Genomic DNA, 13765 nt, shown 5'->3' on the forward strand with positions numbered 1-13765 from the left:
TAAAAAGAGACATTTCATAATAATGAAAGGGTTACTTCTCTAAAAAAACATAATTCTAAGTAAGAGAATTTCAAAATATATAAAAGAAACATATACACATATATATATACATATACAGAAATGAAAGGAAAAACTGACAAGTCTAGTCTCCTAGAACTTCAACATACTCTTCTCAGTAATGTGACAGCATATGTAAAACAAACAAGAAGTATGAATATAGAATAATTGAATACTACCACCTATCTGGGCCTTTTGAACATTCTACTCACACATGGTAGAAAACACAATTTTCAAGTGCATAGAAAATTCACCAAGATAGATCACATTCTAGACTATAAAACAAATGGTGACAAACTTAAAAATCATACAAAATATGTTCTTTGACCACAACAGAATTAAACTACAGATTAATAACAAAATGACTGTAAGAAATACCCAATGTGTGAAAATTAAACACAAATCTAACAAATTTAAATAACTCACATCAAATGAAATCACAGAAACGTAATTTCACTTAAGTAAATGAAAGCACACTATCAAGCAGTCTGTGTAAGAATGTTCAAGGTGGCTCTCTTCATAATAGCTAAAAACTGGATATAATGCAAATGTTCCTCAATGGGTAAATGGATAGAAAAAAATTCTAATATATTCATACAATGAACTATCCCTCGGAAATAAAGAGAAGTAATGATATACATAAAAACTTGGACTTAGCTCCAAGACATATTCTATATTAGATACAAAATTACACACACTACAGAAATTTATTTCTGAAATTTTAGGAAAGGAAAATTTAATCTATAATAACAAAAAGCAGATCAATAGTTGCTTAGGACAGCAGAACTTTTGGAAGTGATTAAATGCTCTCTACCATGAATGAAGTAATGCTTATAATATAGCATATATATTTGCTAATCTCATCAAATTATCAAACTGATTACTTACAAGGAATGCATTATATTGGGAAGAAGTCACTTCTTAGTAAAACAGACTTATTTTTTAATACCAGGCCATGTACGTGTAAACATGTATTTCGTGGGGATACTATAAAATAGCAGTAATAGTAATAGCAAGTAACTATAACCTATGGAACATCTATGTGTTTAGGTTCTCAAAATTTTACTTAAGGAACTCATCCAATTTTCAAAACAGTCACAATAAACTGGAGTCTTACAGTTGTTCAATTCCTTGCCCACGATACCCAAGCGGGTAGTAACTGGTACAAAAAAGATTCAAACCCAGGTGTGGCTGAGTCAATACTCGACGTTCTGACCATAGAACTGCCTTGCAATGAAGTAAGATGATGGAAGCTGGGAGTTATTCCTACAACGCAAAGGATGAAAGCCTCAAAATATTAATTCACCAGATTGAAATGGCATTTGTTTTACTTAATATTATAAAACATTATCAAAAGGATAAATATTGTATGATTCCATTTATATGAGGTCCCTAAAAAAAGGCAAATTCATGGAATTTAGCCTTGACAAGTGAAAGTCACCAGTGGCAAGGAAGAAGAGGAAATGGGAAGTTATTATTTAATGCACACAGAGTTTCTATTTGGGATGATGAGCGAGTTTTAGAGATGGATAGTGAAAACATACACAAAAGAAAACCCCTTATCAACTGATATGAACTACAATGGGCTCTGAAGAAACTGGCCAGTAAGAATAATTATCCTAAAAAATGCCTTTAAGAACTGGAATACAACTACTAAACACTGTGACTTTAAAAAGTCATTATTAATAGGGAAAAGTTAAAATAAAAAAGGATTTCTGTTACTAAGAATGTTTCATTGACTATTGGAAACTTTCCTCCTAAAGAGCATAGAGAAAAAAGAAAAAAAAAACACTTTAAAATTATATTTATTGACTACCTATTGCACGCAAAGCATTCATCTCTTCTCATTCATCTCTTTTTCTATTGAGTTTGTATGATTTTTTTTAAAGATTTTATTATTTATTTGACAGAGAGAGAGATCACAAGTAGGCAGAGAGGCAGGCAGAGAGAGAGAGAGAGGGGGAAGCAGACTCCTCACCAAGCAGAGAGCCGGATGTGGGGCTCGATCCCAGGACCCTGGGATCATGACCTGAGCTGAAGGCAGAGGATTTAACCCACTGAGCCACCCAGGCGCCCCGAGTTTGTATGATCTTAATATTATCTGAGGGTCACCTGGCTGGCTCAGTCAATTAAGCCTCCAACTCTTGATCTCAGCTCAGGTCTTGATCTCCAGGTCATGAATTCAAGCCCCCTATTGGGCTCCACACTGGGTATGGAGCCTATTTAAAAGAAAAAAAAAGTATCTGACAGCAATATTATTAAACTGAAGAATTAATATACTATAATACTATTATTTAAATTTTGCCTTTTTCATAGTGGGACTTATTTTAGGAGCCAGAATCTGTGACCTCACGCTAATTTTCACAGTTGTGAAAACCATGCCAACATGTAAAAACACAAAATTATAATTTCAAGCGCCAGTACAGGTGAAATATAAAGGGATTATCTGAATGCTAAAATTAAAACCATTAAAAATAATGATCCATAGATGATTCAGCTCAGTAAATGAACTTAATAGAAAGTAATCCTTCATAGTTGCTTAAATTAAATTTCTGACATATTTTTTATAAACCACTTTCATTTTTTTAAAGAAAGAACTCCAAACTCAGAAGACTTTTGGAAAGGGAAGTGAGGAAAGAGCATTGAAATGCAACCTTTACTTTTTATTTTATATATTTCTATACAGCTTGAAATGTTTTACCACAGCCAATTTTAAAAACCAAGGCAATGATACCTCTGGCACCAAAATAAACTTGGCTATCGCATCATAAAAAGGATAATGTCATAAAAAACCAATTAGAATGCTTATAAGCGCTGAGGAATATAGTGAGTAAAACACAAAGTGAAAGTGAAATAATATATACACACTTGATTATTAAATCTTACAGTTTAATGAAAGATTATGGCTAAAATACTATTTTTAAAAAGGCTTAAGAGTTGTATTTTTTTTTAAGATTTTATTTATTTATTTGACAGAGAGAGATTACAAGTAAGCAGACAGAGGGAGAGGGAGAAGCAGGCTCCCCGCTGAGCAAGGAAGCCGATGCGGGGCTCGATCCCAGGACCCTGAGACCATGACCTGAGCAGAGGCTTTAACCCACTGAGCCACCCAGGTGGCCCAAGAGTTGTATTTTTTTTAATACAAACCTATGGTTAATATAAAAGTAAATACAAAAATATTCCTGTAAACAGAATATATACATATATGTATTGAATATGTTTCGTAGCTCTGGTATAAGCAAGCTTACGTGGTACCCATACCTCGGCTTCTTTCTTTTTACAAGTGAATTTAAACTAAGTACACTAAGGCTATTATCCTCTCAATGAAAAATTCAAGTTGACTGTAAAGACTGTATAATTTATCAACTATACAAGTACCTTTTTGAGAATGAAAGGGATGCTAACTGGGCATAATTCAGGAACAGGAGGCATAAAATGAGATTATCCAAGACAAACTATATGTTTAGTCACAGGACCCAAACTATGTCCATCCACAAAAATCAGCTTTTTATGCATATATCTGAGACACGTAGTTCAGAAAAAGGGTGAGAAAAAAGAGGAAGCAAATAATTCTCTAAGTATCTAAGAGTACAGCATTCCTGTAAAGACTTGTGGGTAAGCCTAAATGGCCTAAGGGAAGAAGCAATGACCATTGACCATTAATTTATAAGGAAAATGTTTTTAGCATTCCCAGACCCCAAACATAACCTCCTTGGGCTTTTCTGATACCTTAGATACCTGTGTATCTTGCTAATGGATGCACAAAGTCAGTCAAGATAAAGCAAATGCTCACAGACACAGTTCAAAGCTATGGTGGCTTGATGCTGAGATACTGAGTGTAGCTCCCCAGGGTGAGCTGGGTGGCGCTACTCTTGCTGCTCCAGGTGTGTGCTATCTCTAAAATAGCTCAAAGAAAAACTGAATGCCATTGTAAACGTGAAGACTCCCTTCAAATTTCTTTTAGTTAGGGTAAACAGATACAAGTAGAGGTCCTTCAGTAAGAACGAAGAGGCATAAATAGAGGATACCTGTACTTTCAAGTGGCTGTGGCTTCTAATGATTTTTTTTCTCAAATCACAGACTGGCCAGGAAACAGACTTTTTAGGAATATACAGAGCTGCCTTGACATATATCAGGTCTGATGAACTAAAGCATCAAAGTCAATTTCATTATTCACAAATACTATTCCAATCCACCTTAATGAAGTACCTTGGGCCTCAAAGAAAGCTGAGCTTTAAGAGGGGCATCTTTTCTATCGAATCCTCTTTACTTGTCTCCCATCATACCACTCTCAGTCATTTGGTTTCCACGGGAAGCTACAACTACTAAAATTAAGCTACCTCATGCTCAAAGGTAAATGAAAATTAAGGCATGAATGCTCCTTAACCTTCAGACACAATTATCACAGAGTCATGCTACCATGCTTTCTTTAGCAATTCAAAAATTTTTTCAGTAAGACTGCAGAAATTGAAGCTCTTAAGGCAATTCTGGAAAGGATATAATCTTTAAATGAGTTTCATCAACAGTCACTCCTTTGATCTAACAATAACTTAATAAAACTTTTCATTCTTGCTCATTCATCTTATTGGAAAAGTACCCAGAAAGCAAGATCCCTCTACATATTGTGCCTTATGTTTATATCAGTGCTAAAGGATACCAACCCTTATGATTAATCCACTTTGGTCACCAAAACTGTCACACTGAATTACTGTCTCCATGTAAATTACAATGACATGGTGAAAAAAAAAATACTTATCAGGTAGCAAATAGCTCAACCGATAATGCTTTAACTAATGTTATGCCATCATCTTCACTTTGGCTTTTATGAATTTTCATAAGCTAAGTTTTACCATGTCATGCACATAAAACAAAACCATGAAAGGTCACCATGAAACTAAGTCTTTATGACTATCCAAATGGTATTCACATATTAGCTGTTCTTATTTACAAATATCTACAAATGGGTAGAACTCTCTCAACACAGAATAACAATTTTCTAGGCAAAAAGTCATAAACACATGTTAGATGAAAATAGTAAAGGATCCTTACATCATATTTTGCCATTCAATCTCTTAAAGACTGTGTATCTCAAGTATCAAAAATGGAATTTACTATTTTATTTACTAAAATTCACTATTTTGTTCCAATGATATATGCATTGTTTTGTTATCAAGGTCAAAGTTTTCATTCAATACTTAGAGAGCAGGCCTCTGTGGCATATTATATATTCCAAAGATAACCACAATAATAACTCCCTTTCCACATGCTCTTCTACGAAGTGAACTTGCCACTTCCCATCAAGAGGTAAAGTTTAATAACCCTCCTCTTAAATGTGGACTGACTCCAGTGACTTGCTTGACCCACAGAATTAGTACAAGTGATATTCTGAGATGTGTAGTTCATAAAAAGCATGTAGAATAGACCTACATTTCCTAGAATGCTCCCTCTAGGATCCCAGCTACTGTTCTGTAAGAAACTCAAGCCACATGTATAGGTCTTGGTAAATGTTTCAACTGATAGCTCCAGCTGAGATCCCAGCTGACTGCCAGACATCAGCTGCCAACCAGATTGAGCATCCATCCCAATCAGGCCTTCAGATATTCCAGTCCCAGCCATTAGGTGACTACAAGTTCATGAGAGACCTCAAGCAAGAAGTGCCCAACTGTTAACCAAAAGAACCGTGAAGATAATAATAAACGCTCTTTTAAGCCACTAAGTCATAGGCTGCTTTGTTATGTAGCAATAGATAACTAGAATCACCTCTAGCAAAGTGTGCTGACAGCTGTTCAAACACTATTAATTTGTAAAATTTAAAATTGGGTTTTCTTTTCATCTTTCTTTTGAAATAAAATTTTAATAAAATTGCCTTAACTGTTTATCTCCCCATCTTGAGGGTTTCTGAAGACAGGATCCAGGGCTACATTGTTCATCCTTGGCTCCCTACTCCCTAGCCACTACTCATAAGATAAAACGTTTTCAATTAGCAATAACTGCGCCTCTGATAAACCTCATTGGCTACGATACTGCCACTGCGCAAAGCTGATAAAACGTTTTCATTGTGAATGCTGCCTATAATAACGCCTTCAACATGGCCGATGCTGAATAAAAAGTCACCGAGCTAAACATGGAAAACACTACTTTTCACTGTTGTACAATACTTAGTATTTAGAATGAATAATCCTCCTTATAAAACTCTATTTATTACCAACTCCTGTATGTCTTCCACTGAGTTAGCTTTCTATGAGAAAAATGTACATGCTTTCATAAAATCTTGTCTTAGAATTACAATAGGATTACAATAAGGGAAAAATTCAGATTATCTAATGCTGGGAGGAGCACAGGATGTGAGGTAAGAGACTGATGATGGTAATAAACATAAAGTATTTTGTAAAAACACATGCTAAAGGTAAAATCTGCATGTGCATTAGGAAAAATCTACCAGTGATTCCCATCACCCACCTCTGTAAAGGGTAGTCTCTCTAAAAACCTTCTCAAAACTCCATTTTTGTATTTAAAAAAATTTTAAGACATATCCTCTCTTTTCTTTATCTTGAGACATGCAAACAAAAAGACCAGGGTCAGAGACAAGAACAGGGAAAGGGAAATTATTTTTCATCTTTCCCAGTTTTCCAACTACAAAATAACTTTGCTGCTCTAAACTTATCATGTGAAAAACAAGCATAGCACAAATCTCACCACTGTAAAATATCAGGGAATAGCACCATTTCCTGGGGTGTGTTTCCAAAGTCCGGGCAGTGGCAAAAATTGCAGTTAATCAATTTCTCTTTATTAGGGAGTTACCTATTAGAAAACATACTTCGTCATCTCTCAAATAAGCTCAACATAGGCAACTTTTCCTCAATTATTAAACCAAAACTGTTACTTTGAGCACCCATTGAAGAAAAAGGCTTTCAGGCACTTGGGTGGCTCAGTCGTTAAGTGTCTGCCTTCACTCAGGTCATGATCTCAGGGTCCTGGAACTGAGCCCCACATCAGGCTCCCTGCTGGGCGGGAAGACTGCTTCTCCCACTCCTACTCCCCCTGCTTGTATTCCCTCTCTCGCTGTCTCTGTCAAATAAATAAAAAAACATGTAAAATAAAATAGCTTTCATACAGGCCATGTTGCTTAAAAAAAAATTCATACATGAGTGAATCACACTTAGTGCAGTGAGATATTCATACTCTAAGAGAAATGAAAACTAAAATGGTGAGATAGCACATAACTCACTAAATGATATCTCACTAAATAGACAACATTTAGGAAAACACAAGTCTTTAGGAAAAGTCTTTAGGACAAATCTTTAGGAAAAATACAATTTGAGGGGGCTACAAAGAATACAGTTAAATTCAGTAAGATAAACATGCATATGATGCAGCTCAAATCTATAGTCAGAAGGATCACGGAAAAGTAAAACTAATTTTGCATTCCTGCAACTCTTTTTCAAAAAATAATGAAATTTCAAATCTCTTTAAATAGCCTCAAGTAAATATCCAAAATTGTTACATTATTCATAAATGTCTACCTACTTTCAAGTATGTTGCTGTACAGTTATGTCAGATAAATAGCTCAACATTAGTCTCCCAGCTAGTGGGACTCCCTGAAAAGGTCTTTCCATTTATACATAGGGAAAAAGCCAAAAACATAAAATGATGCTGCTGGAAAAAAGAGTCAAGATTTGTGACATCTTGTGTTTTATAAAATTTTGTTAAAAACCTTCATTTCAAATAGGTCTCATTCCTCTATTTCTCATTTGAAAAGTATTTTTGTATCATAAAAATATTAAGTTAAACTGTGATAAACTTTTACATACCTAAGGAAATCATTACCACTAAAAAGACAATAAATTTGAATTCTAACTACTGTATCTACTACTAAATCAATCAATGATCTTAGATCAATTAACTTTTCAAAATGAGGATACCCCTTCTCCGCTATCCCCCGCATGGAACCTGACAAAAAAATAACAGGACATTTTCCTTAAACTATTGCAAATATTTGGGACACCTGGGTGGCTCAGTCAGTTAAGCGGCTGCCTTCGGTTTGGGTCATGATTCCAGGGTCCAGGGATCGAGTCCCACATCGGGCTCCTTGTTCAATGGGGATCCTGCTTCTCTCTCTCTGCCTCTGCTTTGCCACTCTGCCTAGTTGCGCACGCGCGCTCTCTCTCTCTCTCTCTCTCTCTCTCTCTGACAAATAAATAAATAAATAATCTTTAAAACAAACAAACAAAAAACTGTGATAAGCTTTTACATCCTTAAGGAAATCATTACCACTAAAAAGACAGTAAATTAGAATTCTAACTACTGTATCTACTACTAAATCAATGATCTTAGATCAATTAAATTCAAAATGAGGATACCACTTTCTTCATTATCCCCCTCATGGAACCTGACCAAAAAAATAACAGGACATTTTCCTTAAACTATTGCAAATATTAAAGAAAAACAGAAAAAAAACAGTAATAAAGTAGGTGTTTCTAACATGAAATGGTACGTGAATACAGTACATGAATAGAGTATACAAATGATGTTATTTGGCATTTAAAGAACAAGTTCATGATTCCAAAAGACTTCAGCAGGAAAGTAGGTAAACTAAACACTGAGGATTGATGGAAGAATGAATAATAGTTACTACATACTTAAATTCAATATGGGGATACTTTGAGTTTCCTAGACTATGTTAACACTAAGGTATATATCTGTCAAGCACAACACAATGTGATTTATGCATAGGAAAGAGAAGAATCACTCAAAACTTCAATATCAAATTGGCATGTCTTGATTCATGATTTTTAACTTTCAAATAATTGTTCACTATAGGCACTTAAGAACGCAGCACTGAAAAGTGAGGCAAAAACGTAAGATTCAGAGTAAAAACCTAAATTTGAATTTTACCTGTTACTACTTTTGGAAAGTCACATTAAAATCTCTGAGCATTAATTTCCTTATCTTTGAAAGGATCTCTATAGTCACGAGGACTCTATAGGTCCTAGCTATAAAATATATTGTGTTTTAAAAATTGTAATAAAATACAAAAGTAAAATCACTCTCTAGGGCAAGTACAGATGAAAAAATGAGACTGAATCACAATCCTACCCTAACTACTAACCCCACTGTCTCCCGAATCATCTTCTCAATTTCCCCCTTCAGGAATACACATGTTATAGTACAGTCCACTGATGAAAAAAGAAAATTCCTATCAAACAACCAGTTAAAGAAAGACTTCACTTAAATGCGGGAAAAAGGAAAAAATAACTCGTAAGAAACTTTACCAAAAATATTCAAGACTTCTAAGAGAAAAAATTCAACAGTACTAAAAGATACAAAGATATGCTATGTTCTTGGATAGGAAGATCTAATATCATAAAAACAATTTATTAAAGCTAAGCCAATTTATTTTTTTTTAAGATTTTATTTATTTATTTGACAGAGATCACAAGTAGGCAGAGGCAGGCAGGCAGAGAGAGGAGGAAGCAGGCTCCCCGCTGAGCAGAGAGCCCGATGCGGGGCTCGATCCCAGGACCCTGGGATCACGACCTGAGCCAAAGGCAGAGGCTTTAATCCACTGAGCCACCAGGTGCCCCCAATTTATTTTTTTTTAAGATTTTATTTATTTATTTGACAGACAGAGATCACAAGTAGGCAGAGAGGCAGGCAGAGAGAGAGGGGGAGGCAAGCTCCCTGCTGAGCAGAGAGCCTGATATGGGGCTCAATCCCAGGACCCTGAGATCATGACCTGAGTCGAAGGCAGAGGCTTTAACCCACTGAGCCACCCAGGTACCCCCAAAACTAAGCCAATTTAAATAGTTGTTTTTAGACTAGGCAAGCCAATCCCAATGTTTATCTGGGGACAGTAGGAAGGGAAAGGAGTATTTAGAAAAACTCTGAAACCACGCGGAAGCAGCACATGTATATACACATACAAACAGAACAAAAAATAAAGTTCAAAAAATACATAGGATAATACATACAGGAGTGTAATATATAAAGGCAGTATTTCAAATCAAAAAAGAAAAAGATGGATTACTCCGTAAATGTCACTGGAATTTTGGGTAGCAAGACAGAAAAGAATAAAGTTAGAGTCACACCTCATACTATATGAGAGGATATTCCAAATAGAGCAAAGATTTAAATGTAAAAAATGTAACCACAGGTACAGAGACATTGGGAAACAGTCTGGCAATTTCTCACAAAGCTAACCATAGTCTTCCAAATGATCCAGCAAACATGTTCCTAGGTATTTACCCAAATGAGTTGAAAGCCTAAGTCCACACACGCAAAACCTGTACACGAAACTTATTTCATAGCAGCTCTACTCACAGTTACCAAAACCTGACCGGAATCTAGATATCCTTCAATAGGTGGATGAACAAACAAACTATAGTACATCTATATACTGGAATACTATTCAGAAATAAAAAGAAACGAGGTATGCCCTGAAAGGACACAGATGAAGCTTAAAGGCATTTTGCTAAGTAAAAGGCATTCTGTGTTAAGCGAAGACAATCTGAAAAGGCTATATATAGGATCTTAATTATACAACATTTTGATAAAGGCAACATTAAAGAAGCAATAAAAAAAAAACAATGTCAGAGGTTAAAAGAGAGGGAGGAGAAGAATGAGTATGTGGAGCAAAGAACATTTTTAAAATGGTGAAGCTATTCTGAGTGATACTATAATGATAGATACTTATCATTAAAGGCTTGTCAAAATCCATAAAACTGTACAGCACAAAGTAAGTTTTAATGGGAACAATGGATTTCTGTTAATAATAGTGTATCAATATTGGTTCATTACTTATTAACACATGTACCACACAATATAAGATGTTAATAAGGATAGCAGTATGTGAGCGGTAGGGTGGGTATATAGAATTCTTTACACTGTCCGCTCAATTTTTCTATAAATCTAAAACTGTATTTCAAAGTCTACTAATTATGAAACAAAAAAAATGAAATCATAAAGAGAAAATTAGTTAATCCCACTAAACCCTTGGAGAGGGTAAATTCTGTACAATTCAAAACTCTACAAACCATAAGAAAAGACTGATGAATTTACCTGTATAAAAATTAAAAACTTCTAAATGGAAAAACAAAAAAGTAAAAAGAATAATGTAATACACACACACACACACACAAACTCAAATTATAGACAAGTATGTCCCTAATATATCAAGGACTACAAGAAATGAAAGGATACATACAGTTCACAGAAAAGGAAACAAAAATCTCTTAAACATAGAAAATGATGTTTAATCTCGCGAAGGGTAAGAGCCTTTGATTCAATGTAAGACTACCCAATGATGAGCTCAGGGTGATGTATGGAAGTCCTGAATTATTATACTGCCCACCTGAAATAAATACAACACTATATGTTAACTATTGGAATTAAAATAAACACTTTAAAAAAACAACAACAACAAAGACTGGGACACCTGGGTGGTGCAGTGAGTTAAGTGGTCGACTCCTGGTTTTGGCTCAAGTTTTGATCTCAGGGCTGTGGCCTGAGTCCAGCTCTGCGCTAAGCAAAGAATCTGCTTAAGATTCTCTCTTCCTCTGACCTTCCTCGCCACCCGTTTTCCACCCCGCATATGCTATTTCTCTCTCTCTCTCTCTCAAACAAATAAATCTTTAAAAAACAAACAAACCAAAAAAAAAAAAAAACCCAAAAACAAAGAGGAGCCCCTTTACCTGTATGAACAGGGTCAGAGAGCCCCAACCACTCCTTCCTAGACTTCCAAGGTTCCATCTGCAAAGGTCAGGAGGAAGTCTTGGGCACCCAACTTTCTCTACTATCCAAAAATTGAGAATCTGAGAACACATGCCTATTATTTCTATTTATACCAGTCCTTATGAAAAGCTCCAGACTATCCACCATTAATAAGCTCTACATATGCATTTCTTTTCACCTTCTGAAACCTCCCCACTGTGTAGAATTCATAGTCCACTGTCAACAAAAGCCCCAATCCATAATTCTTTGGCGCTACAGAAATCTGGCTCTCCACCATCTTCCAGGGAGGATACTACTCCCACTCTATAGGTAGGTACAAGATACGGGTCTTCTTTGCCCCCTTTACTACTTTCAAATCATTCTCTCATCCTCTTCCCTAAAACAATCCAATTCCCATCAAGCCAGACTAGCTTCTTACTGCATTTATTTAAAAAACCTCAAGTGGGGTGCCTAGGTAGCTCAGTCGGTTAAGTGTCCAACTCTTGATTTAGGCTCAGTCATGACCATCAGGTTGTTGAATCGGCACCATGTTGGGCTCCACGCTAGGCGTGGATTGAGATTATATCTCTCCTTCTCCCTCTGCCCCTCCCTCTTTTTCTCTCTCTAAAAAAACAAAACAGCAAAAACAAAAAAAACAAGAAACACCTCAATTACCCCTTCATCCCTCAATGATTTTAACTCCTGGCTCACTGTCACCCTCTCCAACATTACTCTTGTCTTAATTCTCAGAAATATTAATTTATTACTATATAAGCGATGTTCCTAACATCTTGGCTTTACAACTGCTATCTCACTTTATTAACTGTCATGGCCACATCCTAAACCATGCCATCACGAGTAAGTGCAAACCCTCTATAACCTCAATTTCAAGCATTCCAACTACCACTTCTACTTTTCTAACTCACTCCCTCTCTTATACTCTATGCTCATTTAGAGCAACTCACCTGTGTTCCAGCTACTCTGCATCTTTGAAGGTCCCAGCACCAAGCATTGTCTCTCTTGCAGGATTCGTGTAGATGTTATTTCCTCTGCCCCAGACCTGCTTTCAGCTCTTAGGTTCTTCTCAACTTTAAAATCATAAATGTTATCTCTTCAAACTAGTCCTTCCCTACAACATCTAAGTAGGTCTCCCCTTCTATTCTCCACTAAAGCACTCTGATCACTATCTTCTTAGCTTATCTGTCTACTTGTTTATTTCTACTTCTAGTAGACTGTCACCACAGCTGATGTCAAAGGCTTTGTTGTCTTATTTCCCACTGCATACACAAAACATGATACCCAGCCAGCACTGTTTTGTCAACTATAAGAAAAAATGACTGGGGTGCCTTCGGCTCAGGTCATGATCCCAGGGTCCTGGAACTGAGCCCCGCATGGGGCTCCCTGCTCAGCGGGAAGCCTGCTTTTCCCTCTCCCATTCCCCCTGCTTGTGTTCCCTCTCTAGCTGTGTCTCTGTCAAATAGATAAATAAAATCTTTTAAAAAAAGAAAAAGGAAAAAATGACTGATGCAGAGAGAGTGAAACTAACTAAAGATAAGTCCCTAATGTAAAAAGTAAGAGAGACATGAAAATCAAGATCACGCTTTACAAAAAATCCTTTAATTTTACTCCTGTTGGAATTTCCCTTAATTTAAATTATATTTCATCCTAAATATGAATTAGATTCCATTTGTAAACTGGAAAAACCTATACTATCTAGAGCTGCTTGATAATTATAAATATAATGTTTCTAAGGACCTTAAACAAGACCTGGAAAATAATAAACCATCAATAAATGTTGGCTATTATTTTTTAAAGAGCACTTGAAAGACTTTAAAAATTAAGGCCTATAAGTTGAAGATACAATTACAATTGGAAGAGATGTGTTTCTCTACCTGACTGAAGATGGCTGAATAAAAGACTACTTTTCCTTTTAAAAAAATCTGGAAATATTCTTTTAAACTCCAGTTGAAAAACAGAAATAGTTACAGCCCAAGTTCAA

The 13765-nt window shown here is 35.7% G+C and overlaps 1 protein-coding gene across 1 annotated transcript in view; it reads right to left on the minus strand.

Moving 5' to 3' along the window:
- Nucleotides 1–13765, minus strand: part of LOC111155550 (signal transducing adaptor molecule) — a 99075-nt gene that overhangs the window by 55376 nt on the left and 29934 nt on the right. The gene's annotated exons all lie outside the window — the stretch shown is intronic.

The sequence above is a fragment of the Enhydra lutris genome, unplaced genomic scaffold, assembly GCF_002288905.1.
Source record: "Enhydra lutris kenyoni isolate GAN:26980312 unplaced genomic scaffold, ASM228890v2 scaffoldscaffold42, whole genome shotgun sequence".
NCBI lineage: Eukaryota > Metazoa > Chordata > Mammalia > Carnivora > Mustelidae > Enhydra > Enhydra lutris.